The 21018-nt window shown below is 54.2% G+C and overlaps 1 protein-coding gene across 4 annotated transcripts in view; it reads right to left on the reverse strand.

The window, feature by feature from the left end:
* Positions 1–21018, reverse strand: part of KCND3 (potassium voltage-gated channel subfamily D member 3) — a 201318-nt gene that overhangs the window by 18066 nt on the left and 162234 nt on the right. The gene's annotated exons all lie outside the window — the stretch shown is intronic.

Below are 21018 nucleotides of genomic sequence, written 5' to 3' on the forward strand. Positions count from 1 at the left end.
GGACATGGCAAGGTGGCTTTACCCCTGGGAAAAAAGAGCGAGGAGTGGAGCTACGTGTGCTCCTGGTGACATATGACAGAGAGCAAGCAGGACAGCTCAGCTCCTGAGCACTGCCTGGTTGAGAAGTCGGGACATGGCACAGAAATACTGAGACACTGGAGGCCGAAATGCTGCATTGATATTTTTGAAGACGAGGGAGAAGAAATCTAAGAAGCCACAGACCATCAGCTCTACCATCACACTGCTGGCAGAATTTGAGAGCAGACATTAAGTGGACAGCTTGCGAACACTTGGAAAATAAGCCATGTTGCTCACCAGCCAGTCACCTTATTTTTTGTTTTAGAGGGTTCGCTGGCTGGTGGTTTGGGAGACGGCTGCATGGTGATGTTCGCAAGCTGTGTTCCTGCCCCAGGTCCTCAAAGCCCCGACGGGGAGGAGGGATGGGTATGGACGACAGCGCCGTCAGTAGGGGAAGAACAAGACACCGGTCTCCCGTCATCTCCTAAAGATGACCTGGGCAGCCCCGTGCCCGCGAAGGAAGCTCCTGGCTTCTGTGTGGAAAGGGTCTCCTTTTGGTGAGAGGGGAAATAAGGAATGGATTGCAAGCTCGGTCTCCAGCGTGTGTTCCAGAATTTGTCAAGAACTTACATGAAGCCAGAGGGAGGCAGCATGGCCTAATGATTGAGAGGAGACTGAGCCCGGGCCCAGTTTGATCCCTGGCCCCACATTACTTACTGGTTAAACGACCTTGGGAAAGTTATTTAAGGGGAGCCTCTACCAACATAACATGGGTTTTATATACCTAACCCACAGGGTTGTTATAATCATTCAGGAGAGGATTCAGAAGAGGCACCAAGTGTTGTCTCTGGTAAATGTAAATTCTCTATAAATAGCCAGCACGGTGGGCACCTCTTGTTTTGCCCACTCCAGGCTCCTGTCTAGGAACTGTGCCCCCCACCCCACTAGGACATAACCTCCGTCCAGAGGAGCTGGTTCCCAGAGGAGCTGCTGTTTCCCTGCAAACGCTCTCCTATACCCCTGCTCCCACCGGGCACAGTTCCCAGGTTTCAGAACGAGGCATCTGACTCACACGAGGTCAGTGATCTCCTCTCCTGGGTTCATCTGTTAACAGCTTTACTGACATATAACTTATATATCATATAATTCACCCATTTAAATCCTACAATTCAGTATTTTGTTAAAAGATTTTACTTATTTATTTGAGAGGGAGAGCACACGAGTGAGGAGGTTGGGGCAGAGGGAGAGGGAGAATCAGGCTCCATGCTGAGCAGGGGGCCTGACACGGGGCCTTGAGCGCAGGGCCCGGGGATCACGACCTGAGCCAAAGGCAGGCACGTAACTGACGGAGCCCCCCCAGGTGCCTTCCACTCAGTACTTTTTTAGTGTATTTACGGAGTTGTGCTGCCATCATGACAGTCTAATTTTAGACCATTTTTATCACCTCTTCCCTCCAAAACCCCCGTCATATCCGGTAGCAGTGGGGGATCATCCCACCCCCGCCCCTCAGCCCCAAGCCACTACCAAACTGCTCTCTGGGTAGATTTCCTTCTCTTGGACGTTCCGCATGGATGGAATTGTAGAATACGTGGCCTTCTGTGTCTGCTTCCTTCACTTGGCCTGCTGTGCTGTGGCTGCAAGGTTCATCCCCGTCTTGGCAGGGTCACTAGTCCAGCCATTCTCATCACTGGACGATATCCCATCGTATGGACGTCCTGCATTTTGCTTCTGCCCTCATCAGTTGAGGAACATTTGGGTTGTTTCTGCTCTGGAGCTGTTATGAATCAGTGCTGCCCTGAAGATTTGTGTACAGGTTTTTGTGCGGAAGTGTGTTTTCACTTCTCTAGGAGTCATGTGGTAGCTGCATGTCTAACAGTGTGGGGGACTGTCAAACTGTTTTCTAAAGCGGCTGCACCACTTTACGTTCCCACCAGCACTAAATTAAGGGCTCCACTTTCTCCATATGTTCACCGACACTTGTTACTATTTGTCTTTTCATTCTAGCCATCCTAGTGGGTGTGAAGTGGCATCTCACTGTGGCTTTGATTTGCATTTCTCCCTCTGGCTACTGATACCGGGCAACTTCTTCCCTTCCCTGGAGTCTCACCTTTGAGACGAGACCAGTCTCTTCTAAGAGGGTTGACACTGTGACGAGTAAATCTCTGGAGCTGTTGGCAGCCAAGTGTCCTGCCGCAGGAAGAAGCCAGGCTGTAGTCAGAGAAGGAGCAGGCTGACATGTTGAAAGAGGTGAGAGGTGCCCGGGGGCTCAGGGGTGAGCGTCTGCCTTTGGCCCAGGGTCCGGGATCGAGCCCCACATTGGGCTCCCCGCAGGGAGCCTGCTTCTCCCTCTGCCTGTGTCTCTGCCTCTCTCTCTGGGTCTCTCATGAATAAATAAATAAGATCTTTAAAAAAAAGAAAAGGTGAGAAAAGGGGAAGGGAGTCTGAGGGAGTCCAAATTCCTGCACTAATTCCGAGGACTGGCTTCACCTTCACCTTAGCCAATAGGTCCTTCTTTTTGACTCAGCACACCAACAAATTATTGCTTTTGTTTAAACCTTCTTCTACTCGGATCCCATGGTAATAATGACGACCATGATGGTGTTGATCAGGGGACTGCTGATGATTTTATTTTAAAATTAAGTTCCTTCACTGAAGTACAGCTGACACACAATATCCTATAGTTTCAGGCATGCATCATAGAGATTCAGTAGTTTTGGACATTACACAACGACCCCCATGATAAGTGTGGTTACATCTGACACCGGACAAAGTTCTTATGATACTGACCATTCTCTATGCTGAACGTTACATCCCTGTGACTTATTTATTTCATAACTGGAAGTTTATGCATCTTAATCCCCTTCATCTATCCCACCTACTTCATCTGTTGGATATTCTGGTAATCAACAGTTAGTTTCCTTTATTTACGAGTCTGTTTCTGTTGTGTTTTGTTTGCTCATTTATTTTGTTTTTTAGATTCCACATGTCAGTGAAATCACGCAGTGTCTGCCTTTCTCTGTCTGCGGCTGATTATTTTTAAGCAAGCTCTTCAAATTTCCAAATGACAGCATGACTATGAATTGAGGTCTTTCGGAGTCAAAGGGATTTTAACATGTAATCACAGGTGAAACCAGCCAGATTAATTTTAACAAAGATGAATGACAACACCAGCACTTTGATTCAAATAACCAACGACTTGTATAGTTGATGGGAAAAAACCAGCTTAAAAGTCATCCGTGTTAAAAATCACCAGGGAAATTTACCTTCAACGCAGCCACTGGCGTAATGCAGCTGCTAAAAAGCTAACGCCACCGTAGGCCGGATTGATGGGAGAACAGTGTCCAGAAAGAGGGAGTAGGTGTTTGTACTTGCCCCTTGGGACACATCGCTTCTAGGTTGCTGTGTGCAGTTCTGGGCACTATACATTCAGGAGGACATTGATGAACGGGATCATGTCCAGAGAAGGGAAGTTGGGATGGTGAATTGCCTGGAAATCCTCTCATAGAAGACACAATCAAAGGATGGGGAACATCGGCCTGATGCAGAGGGATGGGGAATGGAAGGATGGATGGGATAATGCACTGGAGCCTGTGCTGGGAACTTTCTCTGTACCTGTGGGTCTCACAGCAACCCCATTAGTCAATGCTCCTGAGGGATGTGGAGCCCATGTCCAGAGGAGACAGTGAAGTGTCCAAGGTCCTCAAGGACTAAGGGGCAGAACTGGTTGGAATCAAGCCCAGGGCGGTCTTTCCCCATTGTCCTGTTCTCTCCTTCACATTGGGCTCCTTTGGGCGGGGGGGAGCGGGTGGATGGGGCGAGGATACCTTGGGGAAGGGCTCTGGGAGCCAGCCGGAGCCTATCCACTTCTCCAGCTCTGCTGCTGCAGCGGCAGTGGTCCCGAGTGGCCGTTAAAAGTGTGGACCCACAGTAAATCCTGGTTCTGTCACCTGTTAGCTGGGTGACTTTGAGCACATCACTGAACTTCTTTACCACGGTTCCTGGGACTGATAAAATATCAGTACCTACACTTCACTGGGTTGTTGTGAGGGATTAGTGAGGTCCTATTTGGAACATGCTCAATTCTGGCACATAAGGAAGAATCTTATTGATGTTTATTAAACAAATCCAGGGCCTAGACCACGGGGGCTTCTAGACCAGACATCAGTAAAAGCCTCCCAACTGGACTTCTCACTTCCACTCCTGTTCCCTTTTAATTTACAAAGAACCACATTCTTCTTCTTCTTTTTTTTTTAAAGAACCACATTCTTAAAATGCACATCCAAGCACGTCCTTCCCCAGCTCAAACTTTAATAAATGTTGGTGGAATGTGTGAGTCAATGAATAAAACATACCTTGCGGTGTTGCAAAGACTACACGCTTGTTACACACTAAACACTCATTAAATGGCAGCTAATTATGATCACAGGGACAGCGATGGCCAGTGGCCTTGGCCCAGGGCCTCCTGGGTCCCACCTGGGTAGGGGCCCTGAGGTGCAGGAGCTGACAGGGATTCTCTAAGTTCTAATGGCATGTATGGCCTATTTTCCTTGTGGATTTTCAAGCCAAGAAAGGCGTGAGAAAACAACAAAAAAAGAAAATGTCATGGCCTAGAAAAAAAAAAAATTTCAAGCCTTAGCCTTATTTCCTTTTTGTCTTCCTTGTCTCTTGCAAATAAGGACTCCCTTCCCCCAGCCCTCATCCTGGCTCTGAAAGTGGAGGAAGGGGAGGGACTAGGAAGCCCCTCCTGGAGGTGACCCCCGGGGACAGAGGAGCTAGGGCGCTCACCCCAGACTTAGGACTCATACCCAGACCTCACCTGGGGCCACAGTGAGGCAGCTGCCTGCCTCTGACCCCATGGGGGGCGGGGTGGGGGCTCAGGGACCCGGTACCTCTCAGTAGTCTGCAGTGATGTCTGGGCTGCGGCAAGAGCAGGGGAGCTTACCCTCCTAATATGGAAGACTAATTAATTTGTATTAGGGTTTAGGGATAATTAAACTTTTTATCTGAACTTAAGCTGCACAAACCACCCGCCTTGTACAATTAATTGCTGCCTCCACTTCCTCCTCCAGGTGCTGAGAGATAAGTGCGAGCCCAGCTCCTGCTCTGATTCTGCCTGCCTCTCAGGCAGGGGCGAGGCCATGTATCTGGCGGGGAGTCCCTTCGTTCCTGGAGGCCAGACACTGTCCACTCAGGGCCCAGCTTCTGGAGCTCCGTCAAGGAGACACGTCCTTGATGAGTTTCCGCCAGGGGGACATTAGCACCTCAGCGCCACACCCACTCCTGCACCCACCTTATTCCTCTTCTGCTCTGGACCCCTGGGATTGGGGATGCGGATGGGGGATGAGAGCAGCCCTGGTGGGCGGGTTCAGGCTGGGGAAGGCCTCCTTGAGCAGGCTGGGCACCATGGCAAGTTCCAGAGACTTTCCTTGTCCAGAGCAAAGGACAATGGCAGACCACCCCGGAGCACACACACTAAAACCCCAGCTTGCCTGGTGTGTTTCATCCCTTGACAGACATCTGGTCAGCCTCTTTGCATGTCCAGGTCCCCTCCCATGGAGCAGGATTGCTGTCGGTTTTTTTGTTTTGTTTTGTTTTTGTTTTTGTCTTATATCATGTCAGGTACTGTGAAGACTTGACCTCATTTGCTCCCTCCAGCAACCCTAAGAAATAGATACGATTATTATCCTTATGTTCCTGGTGAGGAAACTGAAGCACAGAGTGACTAATACACCCAAGGTCACTTGGCTTGTCAGCAGAGGAACCAGGTCTCTGACATTCCCAATCTCTGCACACAATGACTAGTCCTTATGGCCCAAAGCCATGGTCCCTGAGAAGCCATCATGGCAGGCGGAAGTCTGGTTAGAGAGCAAGGGCCTCAGTGCTGACGGCATCCAGGGCAGCGGCCTAGCTGAAACCTACCAATGACTTTAGCCCTGTGCTGTCGATTCTTGAGGAGGGGGACTTGGAAGATCCAATGAGAACCTCAGAGCACTTTTCCTTTCTACTGCATGCCTCTCCATCCATCCCCAACCCCCCAAATCAACCCACGTCTCTGGTCGTGTCCCCGCAGCCAGGCACTCTCCTGAGTTCACCCGCAAGGTGGCCGCAGTGGTGAGCCAAGAGCCAAAGGATGGGTTCGCATTTGGAACCTTAAGTTTCCTCTGAAAACTCCACCTGGGGTGGACCCACAGGGGAGAACTGAGGCTCAGAGCAGGATGGCCTAACAACCACGGTAACAATTCACCAATAGTCTATTTTTATGACATCCATGTGCACCATTCTATCTTCCTGACAACCTTACGAGGCATCATTAGCCTCATTTTTGAGGAAAGTGCAGCTGGGAGAGGCCGAGTAGCATGCACGGGGTCACCTGCTTGGCCAAGCCTGCGCTCCAAGTGAGTCTCATGTGGCTTCAGAGTATCCCTCTTTCTCTGTGTCCCACTACAGGAAGGGACAGAGGTGCGAAGAGACATGTTTCTGGCTTCCACCAGCGCAGAATCTGGGGAAAAGGGGATGCATGAGCCTTCCAGGCCAGTGGTGTGGTTGGCCTGTAGTGCAGGGTCACAGCTGGTCATGGCTGCAGGGTCTTGGCCCCTGGGAGTCTGTGGCAATGCTTTCCACGTCCTGTCCCTCCATAGCAGTTGTGCTGGGTAACAAAGCTATTCTCAACCACAGTTCCCCAAACTTGAACGTGCATCAGAATGACCTGGAAGGCTGGTTAGAACAGACTACTGGGCTCTCCCCTTAGCTTTCTGATTCTGTAGGTCTGGAGTGTGACCCCCGAACAGGTATTCTAACCACGTCTCAGTGACACCCATGGTGCCATCTGGGGAACACACTTAGAGAATCACTGCTCTGAACCATCCTCTCTGCACAGGTCACAGATCTGCAGATTCACAGAACATCAGAGCCACAGCAAGCAGCCTCCGAGCAGCCCTTGTACCTAGGAGGAAACTGAGACACCAAGATCGGATATCAGGTGGCAGAGCCTGTCTGAATGGCTCAGAGAAATACCTGGGCATTGTTTACACCGCACACAGCACCCTAACCTGGACGGGCCCACACATTTCCACCTCTGTCCCTCTGGATTGATTGGATTAATCAAACACCCGCTTGTGTCCCTCACTTTGCTGGATGCCTGGGGATACAGAGCTAAACAGACAGGCATGTCCTGCCCACACGTGCCCTGAGCTTACAGTCTCAGAGAGGACAGACAAGTAAATCTTGACGGAGCTTCCATGTCATAATGCTACGAGAAGCATACACACGGGCTCCAGTGTGCGCAAGAAAGAAGTGGCTCTCAATCAGGCTGGGGAGGGGGCTGGAGGGTGGGTTGGCCAGAGGACCTCCTGGAGGTGGTGGCCCCAGCTGACTTCTTGAGCTGGGAAGCATAGGGCTTACCCAAGGAACCTGAGACATTACTGGCTGCAGGAAGGGGCAGATGGGGGATGAGGCTAGAGGAGCAGTCGCAGAAGGTCCTTCTGCGTTAATCCAAGGACTCTGAGCTTTCTCCCAAAGGCCGTGGGAACCGGTGAAGGACGGTAAGTGGGGGACATGATGTGATCAGACGTTCATCTTTGGAAGATCACCCTGAAGGCAGGTGGAGGAGGCGCTGGATGGAGATGACAGCAGAGGTGAGGGCGACCAGTTAAGAGGCTATGGAGCTGGTCCAGGCAGGGAGGGAGGGGACAGAGATGTAGCATTGAGGAATCATGACTTGCTGGACTTGGTCACTGGCCTCAGGGTGAGGGTGAATAGAGGGAAGAACCTGGGGGGCCTTGGGCCTGGGAGACAGGGCAAGCCGTGTGGGTCTCCAGCCAAGCTCCCACCATCCCTTCCTCCTGCCTTCTACCCTAGCCAGCGCCTCGGGCCCCTCTGTGACCACACGTCGTTCACCAGGCTCTTCCCGTTGCTGGAAAGGATCCTCTCTCTCCTTCCCCAGACAACAACTACTCATCTTCCTAGATGCCGTTCACATGTCACCTCCCTTAGCAGCCCCCTCCCCAAAACAGAGCATCACTCACTCCTCTTTCCACCTCCACTTACTCTTCTCTGCAGAAACACCCACCCCCCGAAATGGCTGTGTGCCCCATTTCGACGAGTGCAGCCTGAGCATGGGGCTGTCCGTCTCTGCGTCCCTGGTGCCTGGCACGGTACATGATGCACAGTAGGGACGTGATAATTCAGAGTGAGTAGGAGAGAGAGTGGCTACTCTGGTGTGTGTCCCACAGACTGAAGATGGCCCTGGGGCTGGCTTCTTCTGGGATCAGACTGCAAGCTCCAGGAGGGGAGAGGCTGGATCCTCAGCACCTGGAACCAAGCCTGGCACAGGATGTGCACTCAGGGTCTGTTGAACGAGTGAGCGAACCATAAACAGATTTAGCAATGGAACTGCTGACTCCAGCAGATGAGATGATCAGGGAACCCTTCTGCTGCAAAACATCCACATTCTGAATAAAATACAGCCTTTGATGAGCTGCTGGGTTCACGTGTGGCAGCGGAAATACATCTTACCCCCAATAAAAAGAGACAAACCACAGGGGGATATCACAGTGGGGAGGAGGGAGCTGTCAGCAGAGGGAGGAACACTGCTGCTCTGAGGCCACTGGCCTACCGCAACTGCTCACCGGTGACCCGTCACTGCAAACTGACCCTTTGCACCAACAGCAGAAAGGGACTCTCAGAGTCTTCAAGAGAAGCCAGGCCCACACGTGGACTCAGATGCTCTCAACATGGTCGAGTCACCCGGCTTCTGGGAAAGCCAGATTTAAGACCTGACAGGGGGAAAACCCCCTTAACCCTGGCCTTCAGGGTTCTGACAGGTTAAGATCCTGTAGATATGAGTTTGCTTAAAACAACAACAACAACAACAACCACACGTGAAGAAGCAAGCAACCATGAATGCAGAGTCAACAGGAAAAACCGACGATAGATTTGGAGACCATCCACCCACACGCCAAGAACTTGAGACACTGAAACCGATGGACATAGAAGAGTCATGTATGATATGGTTTTACCGAATAAAGGAGAGAATTGCAAAGAGGAGCCTGCAAGAGGACACTACAGGAAATAAGTCATCAGGTACACGTGAAAAAGAACCACATGAAGTTTCTAGAAGTGAAAAGATTTAATGCTGAGTTTAATTATGACGGCAATGAACAGGCTGGCCTTCCTGGGTGAGGCCCTGGAGCAGACCTCCTCCTTGGAGATCCCCACGTGCTCATCTGGTCCCAAAGCCTCAGACCCGTGTCCATCCATACTGGGCCAGGTAGCAGGTCCAGGAAGGCCACGAGCTGTCTGCAAGGGCCATGTCATCAGAGGCCACCACCGCAGTAACATGCCCAAGCTGAAGGCAGCCTGCTTCCCCCCGCCCCCACAGAGCCTTTTGCTCTCATGGCCCCGGGAAGGACACGTGGGTATGGGTGAGTACAGAGGGGAGAAGCAGGTGGCAAAATAAGGAGTGAACCAGAGCTATGATGGGACAGGGACCAGCAGCCAGCCAGCCAGCCAGCTAGACCTCCTACACACACCCCCGCTGGGCCCTGGGCCCTAAACGGCATGCTCCAAGTGTGATCTGTGAGGCCATTCAGCCTTCAGAAGAAGTTGGAGGCCTGGGGCCCTGAGACCCCAAAGCCCTTCAGCCCTGAGTGGCCTGGCCCTGGGCCTGGGGTGCCTGTGGACCATGCATCTCCCTGCAGCCAGTCTTGACTGGCGTGCTCCTTCTGGGAAAGGAGTCTTGCTGAGCTGCTCTCTCCAGTGGCAGCCCCTGGGACACTTGTCCCTGTTTACCCCCTCCACACTCTCAGCGCTACAGGTTGATGAGAGAGCCCCAAGGAGCAGCACACTTGTCTGCTCCAGCCCGGGGAGCCCTCGGAGGCCTTGTTCTGCGGGCCTGCACCATCTGCATCTCCTTGTCCATATGTCCCTTCCCGCAGCCCTGCTCCCCAGGGCAGCCCCTCGGCCTTCTGCTGCCCAGGCCTGCAAGCACTTCTGGGGCAGGAGGAGCCGTCTCCACCATGAGGCGGGCAGGGGCAGCCAGGCCAGGGAGGCCACAGACTGCAGGGGTCATGGCTGGGGGCTGGGGACACACGGAAGGGCCCGGAAGGTCTGGGAGGCGGAGGCAGGGGTGTGGCCAGGTGTCACAGCCAAAGCGAATGGAGCCTTGAGGCCGAAGCCCATGGAGGCCGGAGTCGGAGGCAGAAGCAAGGCCGGTGGGCAGTCAAGCAGATCCACCTGGCAGCCCAAGTCCTGAGTGTCCACATGCATGTCCTTTGAAGGGCCCCCTGCCTCTTCGGTACCCCTCTTCCCTGCGAGGCTTGGGCTGGGGCAGCGGAGGTCACGGCGGGCAGGAAGGGAGGTGGGCAAGGGACCAGAGCTGCAGGGCCAAGGGCAGTCTGGGTAGCAGGCCCCGTGGGTTGAGGGGCTCTGAACTGCGGTCCGTGGGCCCCGTACATGGCCCCCAGGCGTCCCCACTCAGCCTTGCGGGTCACTGCCTGGAGGGTAAACAAAGTCAGCTCCAGCAGCCCTCCCTGCCACTGCACGCTCCAGTGCTGGCTGCTGTCCCAGCGCCCGCACCCTCTCAGGACCGGGAGATGGTCTCCTTGTGACCTCTCACTGTATCACAGCTGTATTTGGTTCCCACGGCCACCGAGGCTCAAGGTGGCACCGGAGTCGTCCCCACGGTGCCCCCCCCCCACCCTCTGGGGCCCTCCCTTGTCCAGGCTCTGGGTCAGACAGACATTTGCCTCAGTCCTTGCTCTTCCTACTGAGCTAAGACCTCAGGCAACTGCAAGCGGCCTCAGTTTACTCATCGAGAACGTGGCACAGCAAATGAGCTGCCTCACAGGGCTGTTAACAAGTCCCGCTTATTAAAGGTCTTTATAAACTGTGAGTGAGCTTTGTTATAACTAGGTTTTTTAAAAAAATATTTTCTTTGTTTATTCACGAGAGACACAGAGAGGCAGAGGGAGGAGCAGGCTCTGTGTGGGGAGCCCGATGTGGGACTCAATCCCAGGATCCTGGGGTCACACCCTGAGCCAAAGGCAGATGCTCGAGCACTGAGCCACCCAGGGGCCCATTATAACTAGTTTCATACGTGGTTTCTAGGCATCATGTATATGTAGACTCTATCAGACACCCACATAGAACTAGTTAGGATTATGTAACTCTAACAAGTCACGACCAGCTAGACCCAGGCGCTCAGTCGCCTTCTGCATGACACACCCCAGGTCATGGTTGGGCTCTTTGCATTGTCAGTTTACCCAAAACTTGTACCTGTAAGTCCCGGCTCGGCAGTGGGAGCCACAGACTGTGTTTCCCTCTGCTGGCAGACAGCCCTCCTTGAGCTCCCGGGTCATGCCGCGGCTCCCCGATTCATGCGGCCTGTGCTGGGGGTCACTGTCGCACGCCTGCCTCGTGCTCCCTCCCTGGCAGGCCCAGGCATGGGAGAAGGTGCCGTCATGCCGAGAACTTGGACTTGGCATTAGGAACCTGCTTCTCTCTGTGGCTGTGCAACCTGGGGCCAGTGACTGAGCCCCTGAGCTTCCCCCCCCACCCCCACTGCACCGGTTGTAAAAGCAAGAGAACATCTTCCTGCAGGAAATGGTCCCTTCAGCAGCATCATGAACTTTGTCCTTGAGAGCAGGCCCAGTGCAGGGCCAGGCACAAGGAGGCACCTTGTGACCCTGCTGTCACCACCTACCTTGCAGGGAACTTCTTCGGAAGGATGCTGGGCCCAGAACACATAGCCCAGGCCACCCGGCCCCACCTGCCCTGCATGTCCACCATGGCCCCTCGAGGGCCATGCACACGGCTGCTGGGACGGGTGACCTGATGCAGGCTGATGGTGCATCAGCGAAAGGGCAGAAGGCTTCTTGGCTACAAAGCAGAACTGAGGGGCACACGGAAAAGGACAGCCTAAGTGACAGGCAGGGTTTATTTATGTGCTTTCTCTTTCATCAAAAGGCCCCTTTAAAAATGACTCAATTGACTATTAATCTTGATGAAACATCAGCCTCCATGGGGGAGGGGGGAATCTTCCAGAGCCAGGCTTGGTCCCCGGGGCTCCTACATCTGCCCTGACTGGCTTCTGACTCCACCCTCCCTGTCCCCCGGCTGCCGGGTCCCCACCGCACCCAGCCACACACCCTCTGTGTGTTAATGAGCCTCCTGGGTGGAGGGTGCAAAAATCCATCTTAGAAACATTACCAAGTGCAAAAGGAAAGGCCTCAAGGAGCATAAATCCACTGCCTTTGAAGAGCCTGGCTCAGCAGAGGCCCTTACACTTTAGGGAGAAAGCAAACTTTACTTGAGAGCCAGCCTATAGCTGGGAGGGCAGGGATGCAGAGGGTCCACTGCTTGCTCGGCTTGGGGGCGCTGTCCTGAATTCCCCCTGCTGCTGCAGACTGAACCACAGCAACTGGCTGGGTGGAGGGGGGGTCGGGGAGAGGGGGGACAGGGGGAGAAGCAATCACAGAATGTGTCTGTTGTTTCAGAGGCCTGGGACTGAAGTGTTCTGGAAAGGCTGCTGGGTGACTTCCTGGCAGCAGGAGGAGTAGAAGGAGGCAAGGGAGGTGAGGGGGCAAGCACTGTGGAATTCCCATCAGGCCTGATCTGAAATCCTCCCGCTGGCTTTCCTTCCAGGTCCTTCCACTGGGCAAGCTGCCCACCCCCCCAATTTGGCATTCTTTCTGGGGACACATCTGCTCCAACCTGGATGCTCACCTGCATGCTGTGCACTCTAGCTCTGTGGGGAGCAGCTGTCTCCCCAGGAACTGGATCACCCGAGGGGGCACAGGGAGCTCCACTCCAGTGAGGAGCACCTGCCATTTCCACTTGGGGATTTTTCTTCCGACAGAAGCTCTGCTCTGTGGATGCAGCTGCTCGTGGAGCTCACTGCTTGGCTCCCTGTTCCCTCTGAACCTCTCATGGACATTTTAAATAGTTTTCCTTTTCCTCTTTTCCATTCTCAAGTGTGAAGGAGTGGGGAAACTATGAGCCTAGGATGCACAACAACCTTTTATTTATTTATTTTAAAGATTTTATTTCTTCATTCATGAGAGACACAGAGAGAGAGGCAGAGACACAGGCAGAGGGAGAAGCAGGCTCCCTGCAGTGAGTCTGATGTGGGACTCGATCCCAGACCCCGGGGTCATGCCCTGAGCCAAAGGCAGATGCTCCACCGCTGAGTCATCCAGGTGCCCCCAGAACAGTCTTGATTCAACTCTTGTGTCCTCCACTTGGGGACCACTTGACTTGGGCCATTTCCAATCCTCACTCTCTTATCTGTAAAGTGGGAATGTTCATACCTGCTCACCTCATCTGATCACCATAAAAAAGAATGAGAGAAGGGACATCTGTTTCCAGGAACAGAAAGTTAAACAATTTGAACAAACTGTTCTGCTGGGGACAAATAAAAAAGCTGGATGAGATACAACAAACATCCCAGATCATCAATGAGGAAGCCCAGGGCCATAATCTCTAAGGCAGTGAGCATTTACAGATGTGAGCCCAGTACTTGACGCCACCCTTGTCTTTGAAAGACAAATGAATCCAGAAGTCACAGTGACAAAAATGAACTGCGGATTGTGCAGAGCCCCCTCTCCCTTCTCAGGTGGGAAGTCTGAATAAATACTCCCCCTCTCTTTCAAAGTTGGAGTCCTGCAGGGCTTCACCTTCAGGGTAAAGATAAACTGAAAATAGATATTCCCTCCCATGGACACGTGGCCTTGAATTTGGGTCCAGGAATTCAGATTAAGGTGGTCCTGGGCTAACAGCACTGCCGAGTGTCTAGAAGAAGCAAACTAGAATCCTCTTTTCAGGACGAACACTCTCATCCTGAGCTACAGGTTATTCCTTCAAACGATGTTGAAACACACCATCCGCACAGAGTCAAAGAACGCAGAGGAAGGAGACACCATGAGGGAGAACCAGAAGAATAACAGATAGCAAAGAGATGCCCTTACCCTGGACATACTGGGATCATCACCCGTAGACAGCTACATTTACACTTCAAAGAAATAAAAGCAAGCTGGAGAATTTCGCCAGGGCATGGAAGCTAAAAAGCAGATATAGCAATTTTGAAGGAACTGAAATAGAAATTGTAGAACTGAAAACCCCACAACAACCAAAACTAAGGACTTGATGGAGTTCAGTGTAGATATATGAAGCAGAGCTGAAGAGAAAATCATTGCTCTGCAAGCTGGAAGGAATCATCCAGAACACAGCATGCAGAACGAATGAGGAAGTACCTATGCTTTGTTCTGAGCCTGACATACAGATGTCGGAGCTTGATGATGTTCAGTTCTTTCCTTTTCTTCTTTCAAGTACTAAAAATGTTTCTTATTTCAGGAAATCTTTTTTGATTCATCTGGCCTGACATCCATCACTCCATTATACCGAACTTCCTCAGCATCTTTGTACTTGCTCATTCATGTTGACAGGAATCATTTATTTCTTGGGATCAATGGATGCAAGAATCAGAGTCACACCCAAAGCTATGTCCGTTGGTCAACAGTTTCCTGGTCCCTTCCTCCCCTTTGCCACGATGACGTATGGATGCAAGGACTTCCTTCCTGCAGGTACTGTTCCAAGGAGGAGGAGTCTCATGGATTCCAGAGCACAGTCTGCTCCCTGAATCCATTCCCCTATCAGCAACAGATTGAAGCAACATCCCCCAAGAAATGCTATGAATGCTTCCAGGTTCAGGGTCAACGAGGGACACGCACAGGCTCTCCTAAGTCCTGCTTTCCTCTTCCAGGACGTCTTCTGGTCTAAGGCCATTCCGGAGATTCTGATGAGCCACCCTGGTGAATGGGAGGGGCTATGGATCATCATTAATGAGACCAATGAAATCGCCAACCTCGATGAGGACAACGTCAGCTCTGTGAGCAGTCCTTCTGTCCTGCAGCCCCCAGCTGTCCAGGGCCTTTTTTTTTTTTTTTTTTTAAAGATTTTATTTATTCATGAGAGACACTCAGAGAGAGGCAGGGACACAGGCAGAGGGAGAAGTAGGCTCCCTGTGGGGACCCCGATGTGGACTCAATCCTGGGATCACGACCTGAGCCACCCAGGTGTCTCTGTCCAGGGCCTTTGAAATTTATAAGCTGGTCTTGCCAGAGATTCTTATTGGCCTTAGTGTCTGCTGTTCATTTCCAAATGCTGGAGCTAGAGAGATACGGGTGCCTGAACAGTCCTATCCTCCATCCCTGATCTGGGTCATGTCAGATCCCTGACCTCAAGGACAGAAGCAGGCAGAACCAGGGCCAATGGCTGTCTCCCCTTGCATGGGCTTGAAGTGCGAGGAGGAAGGGCTGGGACTGGCTCTGGGGGAGTAGGAGAAAGATGCTGGGCTGGGTTGCGTTTGGGGAAGGCTGGTGGGGAACCGCGCAGGAGCTTGGGTGTGGGTGCCAGGCTGCCACAGCAGGTGGGGTGACGGCCAGGGAGGTGCTCTGTGGAGGCCACAAGGAGAGACGTTGTGTTTGGGTTAGTGAGAGCCTGAGGGGACCACAGAATCCAATGCCCTGGCCTCACCTATTGTGTTTCAATAGCTGAAAAATATTTTTCCGGGCTTGGAATAAATGGCATCACATTTCCTTTGTGGGCTGAGTGTGTGTATGTGTTCACACACCCACACGCACCCATCTAATCGTGGGGCCAAGAACAGGGGCAGGCCTCTCAGTTTAAACAATACAGGTTGATGGCCTTTGTGAATCGGGCACTGGGGAGAGCAGGGGACTCGCAATTGATCAAGACAGGGTCCCCAGCTGCGCCCCGGACGTCCACGGCTCAGGGAAGACATGGGCCCTGGGAGGAGACCTTGTGTGCCCTGCCGGCTCCCGGGCTCCCTCCATTCACTCCCTGGTATCTGGTCTGGCCAGAATGGTTTCCCATAGTCCCCCCGGGCTCCCACGGCAGCACCGGAAATTTCAAGTAAAAGCTGCTTCCTGGTCCCGCATTGCCAGCGTGGACAGGAAATTCCTGAGCCAGGGAGGGATGAGCGGCTGTCTGCCCCTCTGCCCCGATCGCCAGGTAGCCCCGGGGTCTGTGGGGGGGGCCTTCGAAATCGATCTGTGGCTCTGTCTTTAGTGAACAGGGGGCTGCGGTGTCTCCGGCCAAACCTCTCCTTCTCCCCTTCTTCTGGTTTGAGGCTGGGATCCTGGGCCAGGTGACTAGTTCATCCCTGTCTGAGAAAAGGGCCCTTTATGTCGCTGGGGGAGGGTAGGTCCCTCATGCTGACTCCAAGTACCTTGAAGAGAGTGGCCCCCGGGGGCCTGGGACCCATGGGGGCAGAGGAAGGACCCACGCTCAACAGCCAATGATCCACGCCAGACACAGAGTGACAGGCGTCCGTCTGGGCTGGAGCGAAGGCAGGTGCCTGAGGACCATCCCCTTCTCTTCCCAGTGATGAGGTACAGCCAATTAGCCGAGCCCAGGAAGGGAGAAAACGCTTCAAGGTGGCCCCAGAGCCAACAGCAGAAGCAGTGTTTCTTGCAGACATCTCTGCGGAGGGGGGGGTGACCTCCCAGTACCTCAGCAACTGGTGTGCGGCTGTCGGCCCAAGGCCTCAGTGACAGAAAAGGCAAAGCGACGCTCCCCTAATCGGCTGAACGTGAGAGTGACACTGGGCTCGAGTCTGGGGCTCTTCTGGTGCGTGTGTGGACACTCCCCGGGATCTAACAAATTGGGGCCTTCGCTCTGAAGGGTGGCGGCAGCAGTGAAAAGAGGCAAGCTGGGAGCTGGGACTTAACATAACTGGTCTCCCATGTGCACGCCCTCTGGCCTCTGCCTGTCACCTCCCGGCTGCCTGGGCCCCGGGGGCAGGCTCCCCCTCCCCACGCCACCATCAAACTGACTAGTGGAAGCAGACTTGAACTGCGCAGGAGCTGGCGGGGGAGCAGGGAGCTGGTGGTGCTACCCAGGGGGCAGCTTGAGTCTGCGACTCTCCTGCAAGGGGAGTGTCTGCTTTACCCCCTCTTAGCTCCATCGTCGAGGTGACCCCTGTGTCACTAGCACACAGGAAGAAAGGAGGAGCCGAGCTCTCCGAGTGGGGCCGCAGCACACCCAGTTGAGGCCGGGCGTTTACCACAAACCCCGTTCTACTGACCGTGGCCTGGGGACGCTCTCAAGGGGACAGAGGACGTCCAGGAATTCGGGCAAAGCCAGAAAAGGCTGTTTAATACAGGAGCTGGTATGTTTCCTGTTTGCTGCTCAAACCCGACTGTCGGGGCTGCCCCGGCAGTGCCTGGCATACAGCAGGTGCTCAGGTAATGCCCTGAATGCGTGAACCTTAGGTGATCTGTCCCGTGTCACCCTTGCCCTGCCTGGGCATGGGGCCCAGTGGAGGGTGGGAGATGAAGGTGGGAGGGCAAGCCAGTGTGCGGGGCTCCAACCTGTGTCTCTGGTCTTGTGTGGACGCTGCCTTGTGTGCCCTCCGGGCTGTCCCGCCTCTACAGAGATACTGATCACTGGGAATTGGTGAAGGCGCCGGAATTCTCCTCTGAGAGTCCGGGGCCTAGAGGCTGGGGACTCTGATGTCCCTTCCCCTTTTTCCCCACTTGCCTGTCCCTCGGCCCAGCACAGGGGAGGTGGCACTGTGCGACGTGGGCACTGCCACCTGCAGGGTTACGTGAGGCAGTGTCTCTGACTTTCTTTCCTGAGACTGATGTTGATCCTGGGTGGGGAGATGCTCCTGCTGGGCTGGTGCCTGGTAAACTCTGGACGAGCGGCCGCTGTGCTGGGCGGGGAAGGCCCCACACCAATGACAGCGGGTTGGGGGTGGGGGAGGGAGAGCAGGACCGGCCTCCTGGCTCCCTGGGTGCTGGAGGGGCCGAGCTGGCTTTCCACCCCTAGGGGTGTGTCTTGCCCCTATGCAAGCTGCTCAGTCGGTTTTGGCCCCATGCCCAGTGGCCCCATGTACCCCCCTGCACTAGAGAGGACAGCACGGTCCCTGGGCACCCACCTCTGCCCAGGATGGAGCAGCCCAAGGGCTTCGGTGCTGAGGGTCAGTGTGAAGAGGCTATCAGACTGCATTGTGGCCTTCTCCCAGGGCCAGCCAGGGCAGGGGCCCTGCACCAAGCAGGCAGCCAATAATAATAAGGGAACTGCACATGTATTAAGTGCTTACTGTATGCCATGTACTATGGAGCTCTTCTTTCACTTGGACATTTTGAATTTTAATCTGCACAAGGGCTTGACCAAGCAGGTTCTCTGCTCACCCCCATTTCACAGATGGTGACACTAGGACTCATTTGTTTAATGACTTCATTGAAGTCACCAGCTTAAGAGCAGTAGAACCAGGCCTCAGACCCAGTCCTGCATCACCCAGTGTCTACACCGAAGCACCATCGCACTGGCTGATGGTCACAGGCTGGCACACAGGCCTTCACCCTCCTGCCTTGGGTTTCTCTTTCTTGGCCACTGGGGGCTTCCAGAGAGGTGTTCCCCCAGCAGCCTGGCGAGGCTCACCCCCACCCGGACATGGTCAGGTGCCTGGTGGTGCCTAAGGCCTGGTGCCTGGGGCAGCTGGGTCAGCCTCCTTGGTGAAGGAAGCAGCACCTGCCATGTGGCTGAAGTAACCCTGGGCCCTGGGGAGCCTTCTCGGGAAGAGCGGTGTGCGGGGGAACTCAGCTGAAGGCCCCTGGGGTGGGGTGGGGAAGAGCTCATGCAGGAGTCACGGGGTCCCAGATCACCCTCCAAACCCCACTGATGACTAGAGGCCAGCAGTTCTCACCCCAGCCCTAACAGACTACAGTCCCTCCAATGAATCCAATCCAATCCAATTTAATTTACCTTTAGAAAATGATGTATTTCTAAAAATTACATGAAGAGTCGGAAAGGAGCCACGATAACGAGGAGGCTGAGCATCAGAGCCAAGGCCGAGCTTCCCTTTCTCCCTGGACTGGGGCATCGGGTCTCCCAGGTCGGACCTCCTGAGCGTATTCACATCATTGCTCCTGTGCAAGGTGCCATCTGTGTCCGGGACGCCGGGGTGAGAGGGGCGGCCGTCTGCGGCCAGCGGTGGGCAGCCTGAGGCTCTCACATCCTAGGCCTTCCCGGCCATGGAGGCCCGGCACCTGCACCAGGGGTCCGAGGGGGCTGCACGGTTTAGCTGACGCTAACTGAGACGCAGTAGGAGCCAGGCAGGCTTCCCCTACAGGAATCTTGCGCCTGTTGGGTTTCTCTCCCATTTTATGGGAGGCTCTGAAGCCTTCGGTGACCTGCTCCACAGCAACACTGAGTGCTCACCCCTTGCCAGGCAGCGCGCAGAATGCCTCCCACACGCCCTCTACCTCTGTTGTGGGGGATCCACCCTGTCCGCTCACTGCCCCCCACCCCGTGAGCCTCTGATCTTTCACAGCTTTGCCGCAAGCACCTGTCACTCACCAAATGAAGAGCACTTACGAGGTGCTGGGCCCCAGAGTCGGTCTGACGCCGTGCAGAGATGAACAAAGGAGACAGGCCTGTCTTCCCGGGGCCCCGTGTTAGAGACACACGGGCAGGCACTTGCACAGCTGTGCCACATGCCAGGTGCTGAATGGACCCCAGGGAGGTGCCAGCTGCAGAGGAGCCCGGTGTCCGGATCCGGGCAGCACGGCAGGGCTCATGGCAGAGGAGCCCGGCATACACCCCAAGCATCACAGCACGGCTCACGGCAGAGGAGCCTGACATACACCCAGAACAGCACAGCATGGCTCTAGAAGCACCGCTGCCCAGGCAGCAATAAACTCCAACGGGACCTGGAGGGGTGCCCCGAGTCTCCTGGGAGGGCCCGGGAAGGTGCCACAGGCCCCTGCTGGGACAAGGGGACTCAGGCCCTGGGTGGCTGTCTCTGTGCCTGGGACACGGTGTGTCTCCAGGGCTGGAACCCTGTCTGACTTCAACCAGCATGAGTCCCACGCACGGCGGCTGCTGCACAAGGGGTTGGCTGAGCCATGAGGAAATGAGAGGGCTCTGTCACCTTCAGATTCTCTTATCACGCAGATTAATCTGGTTCAAGGAGCGCTTGCAGAGGACTGGTTACGGGAGAAGCCCCTGCTGCTGGGATACGCACCTGCTTTGGGGACTTGGAGGTTGGGGCAGGAGCCAGACGCTGACACAGCCCCAGTTTCTCTCCGGGATCCTGCTGGTGGAGGGGCCACGGCCTGGGGGGCCCGGATGGCAGCTGCCTCTCCCCTCAGGGTTATCTGCCTATCCTTGCTGTCTTAGGCACGTGCTTATTTATCTTATCTTACTCACGATGGGAGCTGAACATGCCAGGTAGAGAAGGGTCAACCCCAGACCTGGCGTGCCCTCAAGTACCCGAGGAAGAGGAGATGGCTGCAGTGGAATCAGCTCAGACTTCTTATTTCAAGGAGAGAAGCCCACATGCCTCACACAGAGGTCCACTTAGTCCACATCTGCAGAACCTGAAGGGTGGGCCGGGCTCTTTGCTAGTGACAGGAGGGCACAGAAGGGGCTGGCATGGCTCCCGGGAGGCCACCCCCAAGCGGGTCTCCCTCAGTGAACACGCACCCTCTGTACACCCTGAACTGGAGGGAGACCAGGGGAGTCCGTGGAGGGGCCTCTATTGCATCCTTGTTGCTTCATGTAAACCTCTCCATGACTCTGTCATCTGTTTTACAGATAATGAAACAAGGACCACAAAAGAGGAGAAGTAACTGACCCAAGTCACACAGCTACTCACTGGGTAACAGGGAAGCTGAGCCTGAAAGCTTCCAGAGCTCGCTGTTTTCCTTCTTCACCTCCCTGTCTTCCACAGGAAAGTGAAAATAACCTCACGTCACCACTACACACACCCACACCTACAAACGTACAAACAGGAACATCTGATCTCTGAGATGGTTGTGCAGGCTGCAAAATCTCTCTCTCTCTCTCTCTCACAGTACATTCCCATACCCTATGCAAACATTCATGTACAGATCAATGTTTTGTCCTGACTTCTGATGTCGTGAACATCGCTTCTAGTCAGTACGCACATGGAAAAACACCCAAACTCAATAT

Source organism: Canis lupus, chromosome 12, assembly GCF_048164855.1.
Source record: "Canis lupus baileyi chromosome 12, mCanLup2.hap1, whole genome shotgun sequence".
In the NCBI taxonomy this organism is placed as follows: Eukaryota; Metazoa; Chordata; class Mammalia; order Carnivora; family Canidae; genus Canis; species Canis lupus.